The following is a 15,742-nucleotide window of genomic DNA, read 5'->3' as shown; positions in this document are numbered from 1 at the left end:
TAGCTGCACTGAATATATAGCTTGGCTGTTTGGAGAAGACTTGGCCAGGGTTTCTCAACCTCAGACATTTTAAGAGGAATGGGCTTTAATTCCCAGAATTCCCCAGTCAAACATGCTGACTGAGTGGACTTCAATTCCCAGAATTCTCTAGTCAGCCATTCTGACTGAGTGGACTTCAGTTACCAGAATTCTCCAGTCAGCCAATACTTACTGGAGAATTCTGGGAGTTGAAGTCCATCCCTCCTAAAGTAGCTAAGGCTGAGAAACCATGGAAGTGGCTGATGCTTCAAATTTCTTTCTCCTGCTTCCAACACTTAATAAAAAGGAAACAAAAATTGTAAACCTGCATGACCTTGTTCGGATCAAATCCTGGAACGTAACCCATCCACTGGTTTAGAGAGCTCCCCGCCCTGAATTCAAGGCCCCAAACATCTTTCAGATGACACCACCTTGCTCAATCCCTTAGCCTCAATTTTCCCTCACACTGGATCCTTGGTTAATTCAGTGTCATTGCCACTAATCCAGGGTGTGAGAAAAAAAGAACTTCCTTCATTTCACACATGTCAATGGGGTGACGTGTCCGTCCAAACCAACATGGCTTGTCTTCCCTATGTGCAACAGCATGATAACTCTTGTTGCCAACTCACTGTGCAAAGACTGGCTTGCCAATACATTTACCCTGGGGCCAAATTTGAACTTGGGAAGCCCATACAAGGGAAGGAGGAAGACTAATAGGAGTGTAAGAAAACATTAAAGCCAATAGAGAGGGTTCGCAATTTGGGAGTCCTCCTGGATCCCCAGCTGACTTTAGAACACCATCTGTCGGCTGTGACCAGGGGGACCTTTGCCCAGGTTCGCCTGGTGCACCAATTGCGACCCTACCTGGATCGGGAGGCCCTTCAGACAGTCACTCACGCCCTTGTGTCCTCAAGACTGGATTATTGTAACACACTCTACATGGGGCTGCCCTTGAAGAGTGTTCGAAGACTTCAGTTAGTCCAGAACGCAGCCGCACGAGCGATTGTGGGTGCACCCAGGTACACCTATCCCCCTGAGCTGCACTGGCTACCCATTAGTCTCCGGATCCGCTTCAAGGTGCTGGTCGCTACCTATAAAGCCCTATATGGCATCGGACCTGGGTACCTGAGAGACTGCCTCCTGCCGATTACCTCCCATAGATCGATTAGATCTCACAGGTTAGGTCTCCTCCGATTCCATCCGCCAGCCAATGTCGGCTGGCTACTCCCCGGGGCAGAGCCTTCTCTGTTGCAGCTCCAGCCCTCTGGAATGACCTCCCCATGGAGATCCAGACCCTTACTACCCTCCCGGCCTTCCGCAAAGCCACCAAATCCTGGCTGCTCCAGCAGGCCAGGGGGCTTGTGAAACATCCAGCCCCACGGAAACTGTGAATGTTGTGGGTTTTTTTTTTAAGTGTTGTCTTTGTCTAGTTATTTCCCCTTCCCCTGTCTATTGTGAGCGCCCGGAGTCCTTCGGGAGTGGGCAGCATACAAGACAAATAAATAAATAAATAAATAAATAAATAAATAAATAAATAAATAAATAAATAAATAAGTCAATATTTACTGATATGCCTATGGTTTTTTTTAAGGTAAAGGTTCCCCCTTGCACATGGATGCTAGTCATTCCTAACTCTAGGGGGCTTTGCTCATCTCTGTTTCAAAGCTGAAGAGCCAGCATTGCCCGAAGACGTCTCCGTGGTCATGTGGCCAGCATGTCTAAACACCGAAGGCGCACAGAACACTGTTACCTTTCCACCAAAGGTGGTTCCTATTTTTCTACTTGCATTTTACGTGCTTTTGAACTGTTCGATTGGCAGAAGCTGGGACAAATAATGGGAGCTCACTCCATTACATGGCGCTAGGGATTCAAACCGCCAAACTACCGACTTTTCTGATTGACAAGCTCAGAGTCTTAGCCAACTGAGCCACTGGGTCCCTTTAATTTCTATAATTTCTTTATAGGTACCCTGTTTCCCTGAAAATAAGACCTCCCCGGATAATAAGCCTAATTGAGCTTTTGAGCGCATGTGCTAAAATAAGCCCTGCCCCCAAAATAAACCCTCCCTGAAAATATTGCAACACAGCAGCAGCAGCCATGAGGTGACCACACTCACCGCTTCCTGTACCTCAAAAAAAATAAGACCTCCCCGAAAATAAGGCCATTTTGGAGGTAAAAAGAAAATAAAGCCCTGTCTTATTTTGGGGGAAACATGGTAGTCCTTAACTTACAACAGTTCATTTAGTTATCATTTGGAGTTAGTAACCCTAAAAAAATGAATTATGAACGTTTTTTAGAGTTTTGACCGTGGTAGCATCTCCATGGCTACATGATCAAAATTCAGATGCTTGGGAAGTTACTCACAATGATAACCGTTGCAATCTCCTGGGGTCACGTGATCACCTTTTGCTGTCTTCTAACAAGCAAAGTCAATGAGAAAACCAGATTCATTTAGCAACCGTATTACTAATTTAACAACTGCAATGATTCACTTAACAACTGTGGCAAGAAAAGTTGTAAAATGGAGCAAAATTCGCTTAGCAAATGTTTCACTTGGAAACAAAAATGTTTTGCTCAATTGTGGTCATAAGTCTAGACTACCTGTAGTAGCCTCCATTTCTAAGGAAAGAGACAACATGACAGCTTCCTAGGGCCCCAAACACTGAGTATGTAGGGATTCCATAACCCATAAACGTCCACTGACATGGTTCCAAGATGGTAGCCGGATTGGGAAAGGCTGGGACAATTATCTCAGCTTCAAAAGGCAGTAGCTTATTTGCACAAACCCAGTCATGTTTACATCCTGGTTTATTGAGCAAACCATCATTATGTAGATTCCAGGGGTGGGTTTCAACTGGTTCGTGGTGGTTGGCGAACCTGGAAGTAAGTAACTTCCGGGAACGGCGAAGGGCCCACCCGCCTGCCCGCCCGCGCTCCTTACCGGTCTTTGAAGGCTTCTGCGCTTCCACGCAGGTGCATGGCACATATAGCGCCTGCGCGATTCTCCACGAGCAGCTGGATGGCACATACAGCGCCTGCGCGAGTCTCCGCGAGCAGCTGGAGCATCATGCAGGGGCTAAGACGCATGCGTAAACTGCGCCCGTGCATGAGGACGCCGCCGGCCCCATTCCAACCGAACCGGTTGGAACGACATTAGCAACCCACCCCTGGTAGATTCACAGAGTGAGTGGATTAATGCCCCACACAAAACTATAAGCAAAGTAACCACTTTTTGTTTGTGCCAGAGGAATTTTGGGGAGTGGGAGTTTGGGGTGGGAAAAGATGGAAGAAGAAACACAGGATTGGCCTGTTGGGAGGGGTAGACTATGCAATTCAGTGTGTTAGGGCAGCGATGGTGAACCTTTTTGGGCTCGCGTGCTATAAGTGGGGAGCGCAGGGGGGTGATGCAAGGCCGTGCCGCACCCATAATACAACATGCGATACCCCCCAGTGCACATGCACGCATGAGAGGCGCTCCCTCCCATTTTTTCCATGGTTTTTTTTTTTTTTTGCCCTCCCCAGGCTCCAGAGGCTTTATAGGAGCCTGGGGAGGGCGGAAAAAAGCTTCCCTGCCCCTCTGGAGGCTTCAGGGACCTTCAGGAGGCTTCCCTGAAGCCTCTGGAGCACTAAAAAGGACCCTATGAGCAAACTGGAAGTCACTTCCGGTTTGCTTGTAGGGCCGGTTTAAGCCCTCCGGAGGCCTCAGGGAAGCCTCCTGAAGGCCCCTGAAGCCTCCGCAGGGCCAAAAATGACCCTACAAGGAAACCGGAAGTCTGTCCCGAACTTCCAGTTTGGCCATAGAGCCGGTTTTCTGGACTCTGGAGGCTTCAGGGAAGCTCCTGAAGCCTCTGGAGGACCTCCAGGGGAGGAGAGGCTCTTTTCGCCCTCCCCAGGCTTCTATAAAGCTTCTGGAGCCTGGGGAGAGCGAAAAATGCCTTTAAAAAAGGCTGAAGTCCACCTCACGTGCCCTGACAAATGGCTCCGCGTGCCCCCTGTGGCACGCGTGCCATAGATTCGCCCTCCCAGGTGTAGGGCATTATCTACTATGAATTATCTATAACAGCGGTCACCAATTGCTGGTCCGCGAGAAAATTTTGGTGGTCTGCAGAAAAATTATTTGCATTTTTATATTGCATTAAATCGGGGTCCTCAAACTACGGCTGCTGGGCCGGACACATGCATTGAACGCTTGTGGTGCTGCAGAGAGTCTCCCCCTTCGGGATCTTTTTGTGAGGATCAGAGGGCGACAGAAATTCTGACTCACGGTCTGCTTCAGTCCCCTGATGCGGGGCTTTGGGTGAAGGCTGGACGGAAGTGCCGCCGGTGGCGAAGAGCCGGAAGGCCTTGTTCCAGTGGGACTGTATCATGGTCTGGAACTGGCTGCCCATCTCAGCCCGCTGAGCCTCCAGGCGCCAGCACCACTGTTCCAAGGTGCGCGGTTGCGCGCCGCGCACATGGCAAGAAAACACCGCACAGCCGTTTCAAACTGCGCACAGTGATTTCTGCCACAGGCTCCCGAAGCTGAGGGGAATAGCTGCTGCTGCCTCCTCCTCCTCCAACAGCACTGCCGGATTTGCCGCCAACGCTGCAGCCGAGGTGAAGCCTCCAAAGCTCCCGCAGGCGCCCCCGCCCATGGCGGCAGCGGTGCCTCCCCCTCCGCTCGGAGCACCTGAGCTGGGCTCTGGGTTACCCCTGCCGCCGCCTCCACCTCTGCGGTTTTTCAGAAGCCATGAGGCCTTTTTCCCTGCTCCCCCCCCTCCGCCGCCTTCCTACTAGCTCCCGCGGCCAAATGGCTCCTCAAAAACATGGCGGAGGAGCAAGGGGGAGGGATAACACGGGGGCCAGCTCAGGTGCTCTGCGTGGAGGCTGTCAAGGACTGGCTGTATTGCAGAGGAGCTGGGAGCCACCCAAGGATTTCACGGTGCTACGAGGAGGAGAGCGAGCCTCTGAGCAGCTGCGGGGAGCCTGCCTGGCCAGGAGCAACCTTCGGCTGGACGGAGGGGCGAGGGCTGCCTGGAGAAACAGCGAGGGCCCTTTTGAGCTAGTGAGCAGAAACATATGTGAAGCACACCGGTTGTGTGTGGAGGCTCCACGCAGAGCACCTGAGCTGACCCCGATGTTATCCCTCCCCCTTCCTCCTCCGCCGTGCTTTTGAGGAGCCATTTGGCCACGGGAGCTAGTAGGAAGGCGGCGGCGGAGGGGGAGCAGGGAAAAAGGCCTCATGGCTTCTGAAAAACCGCGGAGGTGGAGGCGGCGGCAGGGGTAACCCAGAGCCCAGCTGAGGTGCTCCGAGCGGAGGGGGAGGCACCGCCGCCGCTGCCATGGGCGGGGGCGCCTGCGGGAGCTTTGGAGGCTTCACCTCGGCTGCAGCGCTGGGCAGCAAATATGTTGGTGCTGTTGGAGGAGGAGGAGGAGGAGGCGGCAGCAGCTATTCTAGTGGCGGCGGGGGCTCGTTGGCATCTTCAGCGACAGCCCTGCCCCCTGTGAAAAAAACCGAAGAGCAGATCCACGCAGATGACGTTGCTGCAACATGACTGGAGGAGGAATTCTGGGAGTTGAAGTCCACAAGGCTTAAAGCTGTCAGGTTTGAAGACCCTTGGGATTTTTTTTCTAAAGGGTTTGGGGTGAAAAGGTCTTGTAACTTGACAGCTTTAAGACTTGCATGCTTCGATGCCAGAGTTTCTGAGCCAACATTTTGGTTGCTAAGCAGGACCGTTGTTAAGTGATACTGATATTATATAACACTTTTAATTAAGCGGGTACCTTGAATAAACATAACTGAGTTTCAAATAATACTGATTTCGTTGTTGTCTTAGGTGACATCTGTGAAAAAAATTCAGGTGCTCAGGCATGAAAATATGCTGCTCAAACACTATACTTTTCTGCTCACACTGAAAAAAAATTAGAGGGAACATTGGCCAGCACCTGCCTTGCACTCCCGCAGGTCTTGGAAAGCCTACGCTCGTAGTTCTCAGTGAGGTGCTTCTGCTGAGTCTCCTTCTTGGTCAGATCCAATTTGAACTGAGCCAGCTGTTTTGCCAACTCTTTCTCATGGTGGCTGCTTAGTTCCAGCAACTGCTTCCTGTTGGGGCCCTAAGGAGCCCAGGCAGGAAGGTGAGGAGTGGCTGGGAGGGGAGGGGCGGATAGAGGCCAAGGAGGTGCCCCTCAACGTGAATGACATTGTCGGCCATGCCCACCCAGTCACAGGACCACCTAGCCACACCCACCCAGCTGCTCATTAGGCAGAACATATTAGTGGTCCACAGAATTTCAAATTATGAATTTAGTGGTCCCTGGGGTCCGAAAGATTGGTGAACCCTGATCTATTTAACTGTTGGTTCAATAAACCAGACTTTGGGTTTGGGTGAATAAGCCTCTGCTTTTCCAAGATGAGAGTTGAAGTCACGCATCTAAAAGTTGCAATTTCAGAAACCCCAATGTAGTTTCTAAATGAACAACTCAACTTTCGACCCGCAACTGAACCCAACATTTCTGTTATTAAGCAAGATATATGTTAAGCGAGTTTTGTCCCATTTTACAATTTTTGTTCAGTGAATCACTGAAATTATTAAATTAGTAACACAGTGGCTAAGTAAATCTAGCTTCCCCGTTGATCTTGCTGGCCAGAAGGTCACAGAAAGGATACTGCTACTGTCATAAATATGAGTCAGTTGCCAACCGTCATAAATATGAGTCAGTTGCCAAGCATCTGAATTTTGGTCAAGTGATTGTGGGGATACTGCAATGGTCGTAAGTACCATTGGGCAATAGGGTGATACTGTAAACCAGTGTTTCTCAACCTTGGCAACGTGAAGATGTCTGGACTTCAACTCCCAGAAGTTGAAGTCCAGACATCTTCAAGTTGCCAAGGTTGAGAAACACTGCTGTAAACTGTTAGAGATGGCTGTGAAGCTGTATGAAGCGGTATATAAATCTAAGTGTTTATTGCTATTGCAATTTGAACAGTGACTAAAGGAACTGTTAGAATAGAATGAATGAGTTGGAAGGGATCTTGCAGGTCATCTAGTGTCCAACTCCTTACTTGAGCAGAAGACCCTATACAATTTCAGATAACTGACTGTCCAGTCTTTTCTTAAAACCTCCGGCAATGAAGCACCCACAACTTATGGTGGCAGGCTGTTCCACTGCTTAATTGTCCTCCCTGTTAGGAAATTTCTCCTTAATTCAAGGTTGCTTCTCTCTTTGATTAGTTTCCATCCAACGTTTTTGTCTTTCCTTCTGTTGCCTTGGAGAATAATTTGACCCCCTCTTTTTTGTGGCAGCCCTTCACATCCTAAAACTAAGTTGTTAAATTATTGTTAAGTTGAGGACTACTTGTAAAAAGCTTTTGACACATTTAAAAAACATCACCTAAAATAAAAGAGGCTCGAAACTTTTTTTTCCCCTGATCTGCACGAAATCTTGGGAGAAAAGTGAAATTAAATCGACTCTGAAAGAGTTTCAGGGGGTTGGACTAGATGACTTGCAAGATCCCTTCCAACTCTGTTAATCTCTTAAGACTGGGGCAATTTTCTCCCCAGGGCGTCGTCTTTTCTTTAACTAGTACAAAGGCCGAGTTAGCCCCTTTCTACTCAGCCACACCAAAGATCCCCGGCTGAGATAAACGCCGAACCGACGTTAGAGGCTGCCAACGAGCGGGGATGACTCATCGCCCTCGGGAACGCGCGATTCCCATCCCCACGGGCTCGCTCGAGGCGTAATAAGGAGGGTGGGGTGATGAGCGAGGCCCACCAACCGGGGAAACGCTGGAGGGTTGTTGCTAATGATGATGTTACGTAGTTAAGGTTGCAAGAAAACAACCAGGTTTGGAGAGCCCCAAGTACCCCACAGCCCTCCTTCCCTTCCTCCTCCCCCTCCTCCCTCCCACCGCCCAGGACAGCTGATGTTCCCACGCCTTTTTCTAACCAGGAAGCGGAGACCGTCTTTAAGCCAAGATTCCAACCAAGTCTTTGTGTGCTCGTCCTTGCGCCTTCTCACTCTTTCTCAGCTCCGGATTCGGACGCCGGAGAGAGAGAGAGAGAGGAGACGCGCGCCCTCTTCTTCTTCCTCCCGGGCGAGCGATCGAGCTGCTACCCCGGTGCTCCGACGCGGCCGCGGTTGCCTCAAAGAAGGGCAAGCGGAGAAGGAAGCCAGCGGACTGCGGAGGCGCCTCCCCCGGTCATAGGGCGCTTATTGCCTCTCTGACGAACGGGATTCGGCCCTCCTCCTCTCACTGCCTCGCCCCTCCTCTTCTCACTGCCTCGCCCCGACGACTGCAGACTTTAACCCGTTACGCTTCAAAGGATCCGAGGCGGGATCTATTTAATACGACTCGCTCAGGGACCGTTCGAAGGAACACTGGGGGAAAAAAATCAGATTTGAAACCCGTCACTCCCCCCCCCTCAAATGCTGTAGTAGGTTTTAGGTTTTAGGTTTTAATTTTATTTGTATGCTGCACTTTTCCCTGAAGGGACTCAGGGCGGCTCACAACTCAAAAAGGGAGGGGAAATACAAACAAAATAACAAAAACATAAAAAAAACATACATAGTTAAAAGCACAACAATCATACCATTCGAGTGGGGCAGCGAGTCTTTAGCCCCAGGCCTGTCGGAACAGCCAGGTTTTAAGGGCTATGCGGAAGGCCTGGAGGGTGGTGAGGGTACGAATCTCCACGGGGAGTTCGTTCCAGAGGGTCGGAGCAGCCACAGAGAAGGCTCTCCTCCGGGTAGTCGCCAGTCGACACTGGCTGGCTGATGGAATTCGGAGGAGGCCTAGTCTGTGGGATCTAATTGGTCTAGTGGATGTAATTGGTAGTAGGCCAATTAAGTACCCAGGTCCAATACCATGAAGGGCTTTGTAGGTGACAATTAGCACCTTGAAGCGTACCCAGAGATCAACAGGCAGCCAGTGCAGCTCGCGGAGGATAGGTGTTACGTGGGTGAACCGAGGCGCACCCACGATCGCTCGCACGGCTGCATTCTGGACAAGCTGGAGTCGCCGAATACTCTCCAAGGGCTGCCCCATGTAGAGCACGTTGCAGTAATCCAGTCTGGAGGTCACAAGGGCACGAGTGACTGTTGTGAGAGCCTCCCAGTTCAGGTAGGGACGCAACTGGTGCACCAGGCGAACCTGGGCAAATGCCCCCCTGGTCACAGCTGACAAATGATGTTCAAAAGTCAGCTGTGGGTCCAGGAGGACTCCCAAGTTGCGGACCCTGTCTGAGGGGCGTACCGTTTGACCCCCCAGCCTGAGAGGTGGAACACCTGGCCAATTAGTAGGAGGGAAGCACAGCAGCCACTCGGTCTTATCTGGATTGAGTACAAGCTTGTTAACCCCCATCCAGTCCCTAACAGCCTCGAGGCCCTGGCACATCACATCAATCGCTTCATTGAGTTGGCACGGGGCGGACAGATACAACTGTGTATCGTCCGCATACTGGTGGTATTTTATCCCGTGCCGTCGAATGATCTCACCCAGCGGTTTCATGTAACTTTGAATGGTCACTAAACGAACTGTTGTAAATCGGGGACTCCCTGCCTAGCCGACCCTGTCGTGCAATGTGAGCTGTGGGTCATCTGCAGCTCATCGAAACATTCTGGAGATTTTTGTTCTGTTTTATTTTATTTTGATAAATGAAACCTCTTCAAGGACTAAAAAGTCTGACTAGATTGGCTAAGACACTGAGCTTGCTGATCAGAAAGGTTGGCGGTTCGAATCCATAGTACAGGTCTCCAGTGTGAACAGGGGGTTGGACTAGATGACCTCCAAGGTCCCAACTCAGTTTAAAAGTTCAGTTGCCTTTTGGAAGAAAAAATAAAAAGTTCCAATGGGTTTTAAATTCTAATCTTGCCATAGACATCAAAGCCGGCCTGCTGTCCTTGGGCTAATCCCCCCCCTCCTCTCTCACAGCTCACTTCACAGGGTTGTTGTTGTGGTGGAGAAAGAACGAGTACAGGAAATCCCCAATTTAGAACCATTTGTTTAGTGAATGTTCAAAGTTAAAATGGCACTGGCAAAAGTGACTTAGGACCAGTTTTTCACACGACCCTTGCAGCATAGCCCTGGCCACGTGATCCGCATTCAGAGGCCTGGCAACTGGCATGTACTTAATGGCAGTTGAGGACTACTTGTAAGATAATTTATTAGGGGGTTGTGCAAACATAATCTTTGGTTTTAGTTCCCGATTGTGCTATGCACAATTTGATTATCTGCGCTCTCTGCACACGCAATTGGCAGGGTGTATGCAAAGTGGCAATGTATACCTCCCAGGGTTCCTTTTAGTGAAGTGGCCCACTATCTAAAGTGAATGAAGGTGCTTTTTCAAGAAACAACTAGACTTGCTGGTGCCAATTACCTCCAATAGACCGATTAGATCCCACAGATTAGGCCTCCTCCGAATTCCATCCACTGGCCAATGCCGATTGGTGACGACCCGGAGGAGGGCCTTCTCTGTGGCTGCTCCGGCCCTCTGGAACGAGCTCCCCGTGGAGATTCGGACCCTCACCACCCTCCAGGCTTTCCGCAAAGCCCTTAAAACCTGGCTGTTCCGACAGGCCTGGGGCTGATGAGTTCCTGTCCCCGCTCGAATGGTGTGCCTGTTGAGTTGTTTTTAAAATTGTGGTATTGTTTGTCTATGTCTTTTTTTCTCTATTTGTATCCCCCCCCCCCCGACTTGGGTTGTGAGCCGCCCTGAGTCCCTTCTGGGAAAAGGGCGGCATAGAAATATAATCAATTCAATTCAATTCAATTTTTCTTTGAAGACGTTTCGCTTCTCACCCAGGAAGTTTCTTCAGCTCTGACTGGATGATGGGGAATGGAAAGTTTTATACCCCTTGCAGACAGATTTGGCATTTGCTTTCTTGTAGAGTGTCCTGATGATGAAACTCAAAATATATTGGCCACCTAATGAGAAGGGAGGACTCACTGGAGAAGAGCCTCATGCTGGGAAAGATGGAGGGCAAAAGAAGAAGGGGACAGAGAATGAGATGGCTGGATGGAGTCACTGAAGCAGAAAGCCTGAGCCTAAATGGACGTCAGAGGATGGCAGAGGACAGGAAGGCCTGGAGGAACATTGCCCATGGGGCCGCGATGGGTCGGACACAACATCACAACTAACAACCACAGAGAGTCCTTGAGGCCAACCGGAGGTTTATCTCTGTCCTCAGGTCACCTAGTGGTGCAAATGGTGGTGGCGCCTTCTTGTAACTGTTGAAAGGACTGTGTTGTAGATGGAGATAGGGGATGTTGTATTCCTCACACACACACCCTCTGTGAGAGGAGGCTGATCAATTTTGACATACATGGCCGCTTCAGAACTGAAGAAGCTTCTTGGATGAGAAGCAAAAAGTCTTCAAAACAATACCGAAGTCCAGTTGCCTCTTGAAAAAAGCACCTTTGGGATAACCATGTCCTGGATGACTGAGAATCTCCATGGACATAAATAAACCACAAACAGCATGTGAGAAAAAACATTGTTATCTCAAAGCTGCAGGTGACATATTATACAAATATTCTGATCTTTATTGGTTTAGTTTTTTTTTTATAGAACCACACCTTAAACATTAAACTTGGATAAAATGGGTTGACAGATTGCAGTTGGGCATCATGAGTGAATCAGGCCACTACCTTAAGCCACCGTATGGCTAACCGCTTTGTGTATTTATTTCTATCCTGCCTTTATTATTTTTATGAATTACTCTAGGTGGGAAACATATCTGGTGACTCAAGGTGGTGAACATGCCTAACGCAAACAAGTCTTCAAGCTGAGCCCAAAACTTCCCGCTGCTAAGCAAGACCGTTGAGTTTTGCCCCATTTTGTGACCTTGTTTGCCACCGTTGCCAAGTGAATCACTGCAATTGTTAAGTCAGTTACATGGCTGTTCAGTGAATCTGGTTTTCCCATTGTCAGAAGGTATTAAAAAAGGGATCGCGTGACCGCACCCCCCCCCCCCAGGACTCTGCAACTGTCATAACTATGAGTCAGTTAGCAAGTGTCTGAATTTTGATCGCATGACCATGGGGTTGTGCAACAGTCATAAGCAGGGGTGGATGTCAAAACTTTTGGCAAGGAGTTCTCTGACTGGTTGCTGGGAGCACGCGGCCATGGTGGGCGTGTCCTAGTCGGCCTTCTGCACCACGGTGGGGGAGCGTTTTTGCCCTCCCCGGGCTCTGGGGGCTTTCCTTGAGCCTCCGGGATGGTGAAAACGGCCTCCCCTGGGCTCCCGAGGGCCTCCGGTGAAAAACAGGCCTACTAGAAGTTCAGGAAGGCAGGAAACGGACCCGTTTCTGACCTTCCCGAACTTCCAGTAGGCCCGTTTTCCACCCTCCCTGAGCCTCTGGGCGCCCCTAGAGTCACGTGGGGACTCCTGGGAGGGGCGCGGTGGGGTGGGCAGGGCCAGCCAGAGTGGGATTTGTGGGGAGTTCTCTGAACTGCACACAATGTTAGCTAGAGGTTCTCCCGAACCCCAGTGAATCTGCAGCCCAGCATAAGTCACTTTTTACTGCTGTTGTAACTTTGAATGGTCACTAAATGAACTGTTGTAAGTCAAGGACTATCTGTATAGTGAACACTGCCCTGCAAAGTGAGCTCTGGGTCATCTGCAGCTCATTGTATATCCTGGCCATTTTTATTTACCGGTATTTATTTATTTATTATTATTTTTTGGCTGGGATGTTCTTTTTTATCTTCAGTCTGAAGTCCTTCACTGCACTAGTTTATATAGGTGGTCCTCTACTTACGGCCACAATTGAGCCCAAAATTTATGCTGCTCAGTAAGAAATTTGTTGAGTGAGTTTTGTCCCATTTTGTGACTTTTCTCGCCCCATTCGTTAAGTGAATCAATGCAGGCCTTAAATTAGTAACACGGTTGTTAAGCGAATCAGAAGGTCGCAAAAGAGGATCACATGACCCCGGGACACTGCAACCATCATAAATAGGAGTCAATTGTCAAGCATCCAAATCACATGACGATGGGGGAATTCTGCAGTGGTCATAAGTGTGAAAAATGGTCATAAGTCGCTTTTTTTCAGTGCTGCTTTAACTTTAAATGGTCACTAAATCAACTGTTGTAAGTTGAGGAATTGCCGATAGTATTTTTCTCCTTTTTTCAACATCATCCAAGGACAACTCTTAATTGATGGGTTAAAGATTAAAGATCCTTCAGGGTCTTCCAATGGTATTCTCACCACGGCCATAATTAAGCCCACCCACTTCAATACAGGCAGTCCTCGACTTATGATTGTAATGTGCCAAATTTATGTTGCTAAGTGAGACATTTGTTAAGTTTGGCCCATTTTACAACTTTTCTTCCCACAGTCATTAAGTGAATCGTTGCAATTGGTAAATTGGTAAACCCGATTGTTAAGTGAAACCGGGTTCCCCAGTGACTTTCCATGTCAGAAGGTCACAAAAGGTGATCTCTTAACCCCGGGATACTCTGACCGTCATAAATACGAACCAAGCATCTGAATTGTGATCACATGACCATGGGAATGCTGGTCGTAAGTGTGAAGAATGGTCACAAGTCACTTTTTCCACTGTCGTAACTTTGAATGGTCACTAAATGAACTGTTGTAAGTCGGGGACTTCCTGTACAGGGAGTCCCCGACTTACAACCATTTGTTTAGTGACCATTTGAAGTTTAACGGGGCTGAAAGAAGTGACAGGACTATTTTTCACACAACCCCCTGGAGCATATCTCGGTCATGTGATCAAAATTCGGACGCTTCAGAGATGGACAAACTCACAAAAGAAATAAAAACAAAAGAGGAAAGAGAATATTTTATGGTATGGAATGAGTGGCACAAAAGGCTAGAGGACAGGTGTAAAGATTAAGGAAAGAGAAAATGAAGAAGACACAGGAGCTAGAAAATAGTATCATATGCATAGACAAAGAGAAACTGAAATAAGGTTGGAGAAGTGTATTTGCAATGGATGTATACCGAGGTAGAAAAGTTGTACAGAAGGAAATTTCAATTAAAAAATAATCTTTTAATTTTTAAAAAATTAAAAATAATTTTTAATCTTTAAAAAAACCTGTTTAATAAAAAAAAATTTTAAAAAAAATTTCGGAAGCTTCAGACCATTGGAACATCCCCAGGTCACGTGAACAAAATTCGCCATGTATTTCTGACAGTTGCACTGTCCCTGGGATTGTGTGAATAAGCACTTGTGACTTTCCCAGCTGGCATCTGACAAGCCAGGACAATCTGGGAAACTAGGTTTGTTTAATGACCTCATGATTCACCTAACAACTGTAGAGATTTGCTTAACAATGGGCGAAAAAAGTTGTAAAATGAGGCACACTTAGCAACCGAAATTCCAGCCTCAGTTGTGGACGTTAAATCAGTGTTTCTCAACCTTGGCAACTTGAAGATGTCTGGACTTCAACTCCCAGAATTCCCCAGCCAGCTGGCTGGGGAATTCTGGGAGTTGAAGTCCAGACATCTTCAAGTTGCCAAGGTTGAGAAACACTGCGTTAAATCGAGGACTGCCTGTACAGCATATCCTCTTCTTTTTTCCCCCCTTCAGGTGCGAGAGCCTTCTCCAGGGAGTTAAATCTTTGAATTAATATATCCAGAATATGATAATTTGAATCTGATCCTTTGTGCCTTGAGTGAGAACTCTGAATTGATTTGTTCGGTGATCCATTTTTTTGTTTTCTTGGCTGCGCATCCCATTCTCAGAAGTCTTTCCCAACACCAAGCTACAGAAACATCAATACATAAATAAATACATTGATGTATTTTGCCATAACGCTAAATAAATAAATACAATTCCTATCTTGTTTCTTCAAGGTCCAACTTTCGCTTCTGTACAATGTCCCGGGGATACTCTGCATTGCATGATCCTGATCTTAGTAGCTGTGGATATATCATGGCATCTCAATATCTTTTCCAAGCCCTTCATGGCTGTTGTACCAAATGCTAATATCCAGCATATTTCTTGACTGATGGTTTCTTTATTATGGATAATGGACCTCATCTGTGAGGCTTTGCTTGCTAGGGAGAGTAGGGACTGGGGCCAGGGTCGCAACACGTGGCTCTTTCATCCCTGTGTTGAAACTCCCTGTCGCTCAAAATATGTGCAACACCTGCCTGCACACGATTTACTGAGCTTTTCGATCCCCCAGTAGGTTTTGTGGCTCCCGGTGTTTTCTTTTCTGTGGGAAACGGATCCAAATGGCTCTTTGAGTGTTTAAGGTTGCCAAACCCTGGACTGGGGAACAGGCAGAGATATGGAAAGTAAGATCCATGTCCCAAGGCAATTTATGTTTCCCATTCAAAATGGGTAGAAAGAATTTTGACTTAGCATTGGGGAAAGTTTCTCTCCTTAATAAGACCCATATTTATTCCTTCCTTCCTTCCTTCCTTCCTTCCTTCCTTCCTTCCTTCCTTCCTTCTTTCATTTTTCTTTCTTTCTTTCAGTTGGATTTAGATCCTGCCATTCCATCAGGACATCAAAATCTAAAGACTTCCAGGGCCTACAAATACAGGAGCCAATAATGCAGTGGTCCTCAACCTGTGGGTCGCGACCCCTCTGGGGGTCGAATGACCCTTTCACAGGGGTCGCCTAAGACCATCGGAAAACACATATTTTCGATGGTCTTGGGAACCGAGACACTGCTCCTCTATGGTTGGGGGGGGTCACCATAACACGAGGAACTGTATTAAATGGTCACGGCATTGGGAAGGTTGAGAACCACTGCAATAATGTGTTCATGG

General features: G+C 48.2%; 1 protein-coding gene across 2 annotated transcripts in view; it reads right to left on the bottom strand.

The window, feature by feature from the left end:
* The window catches only part of TEP1 (telomerase associated protein 1), a 174,783-nt gene extending 166,606 nt beyond the window's left edge, over positions 1–8,177 (bottom strand). For both annotated transcript variants that reach the window (XM_032237579.1, XM_032237580.1), the window contains exon 1: positions 7,945–8,177. The gene's annotated coding sequence lies outside the window, so the exon portion shown is untranslated. The remainder of the gene's footprint in view (positions 1–7,944) is intronic.
* Between the last annotated feature and the right edge of the window lie 7,565 nt (positions 8,178–15,742).

Source organism: Thamnophis elegans, chromosome Z (genome assembly GCF_009769535.1).
Source record: "Thamnophis elegans isolate rThaEle1 chromosome Z, rThaEle1.pri, whole genome shotgun sequence".
NCBI lineage: Eukaryota > Metazoa > Chordata > Lepidosauria > Squamata > Colubridae > Thamnophis > Thamnophis elegans.
This window is presented reverse-complemented; position numbering and strand designations above follow the sequence as displayed.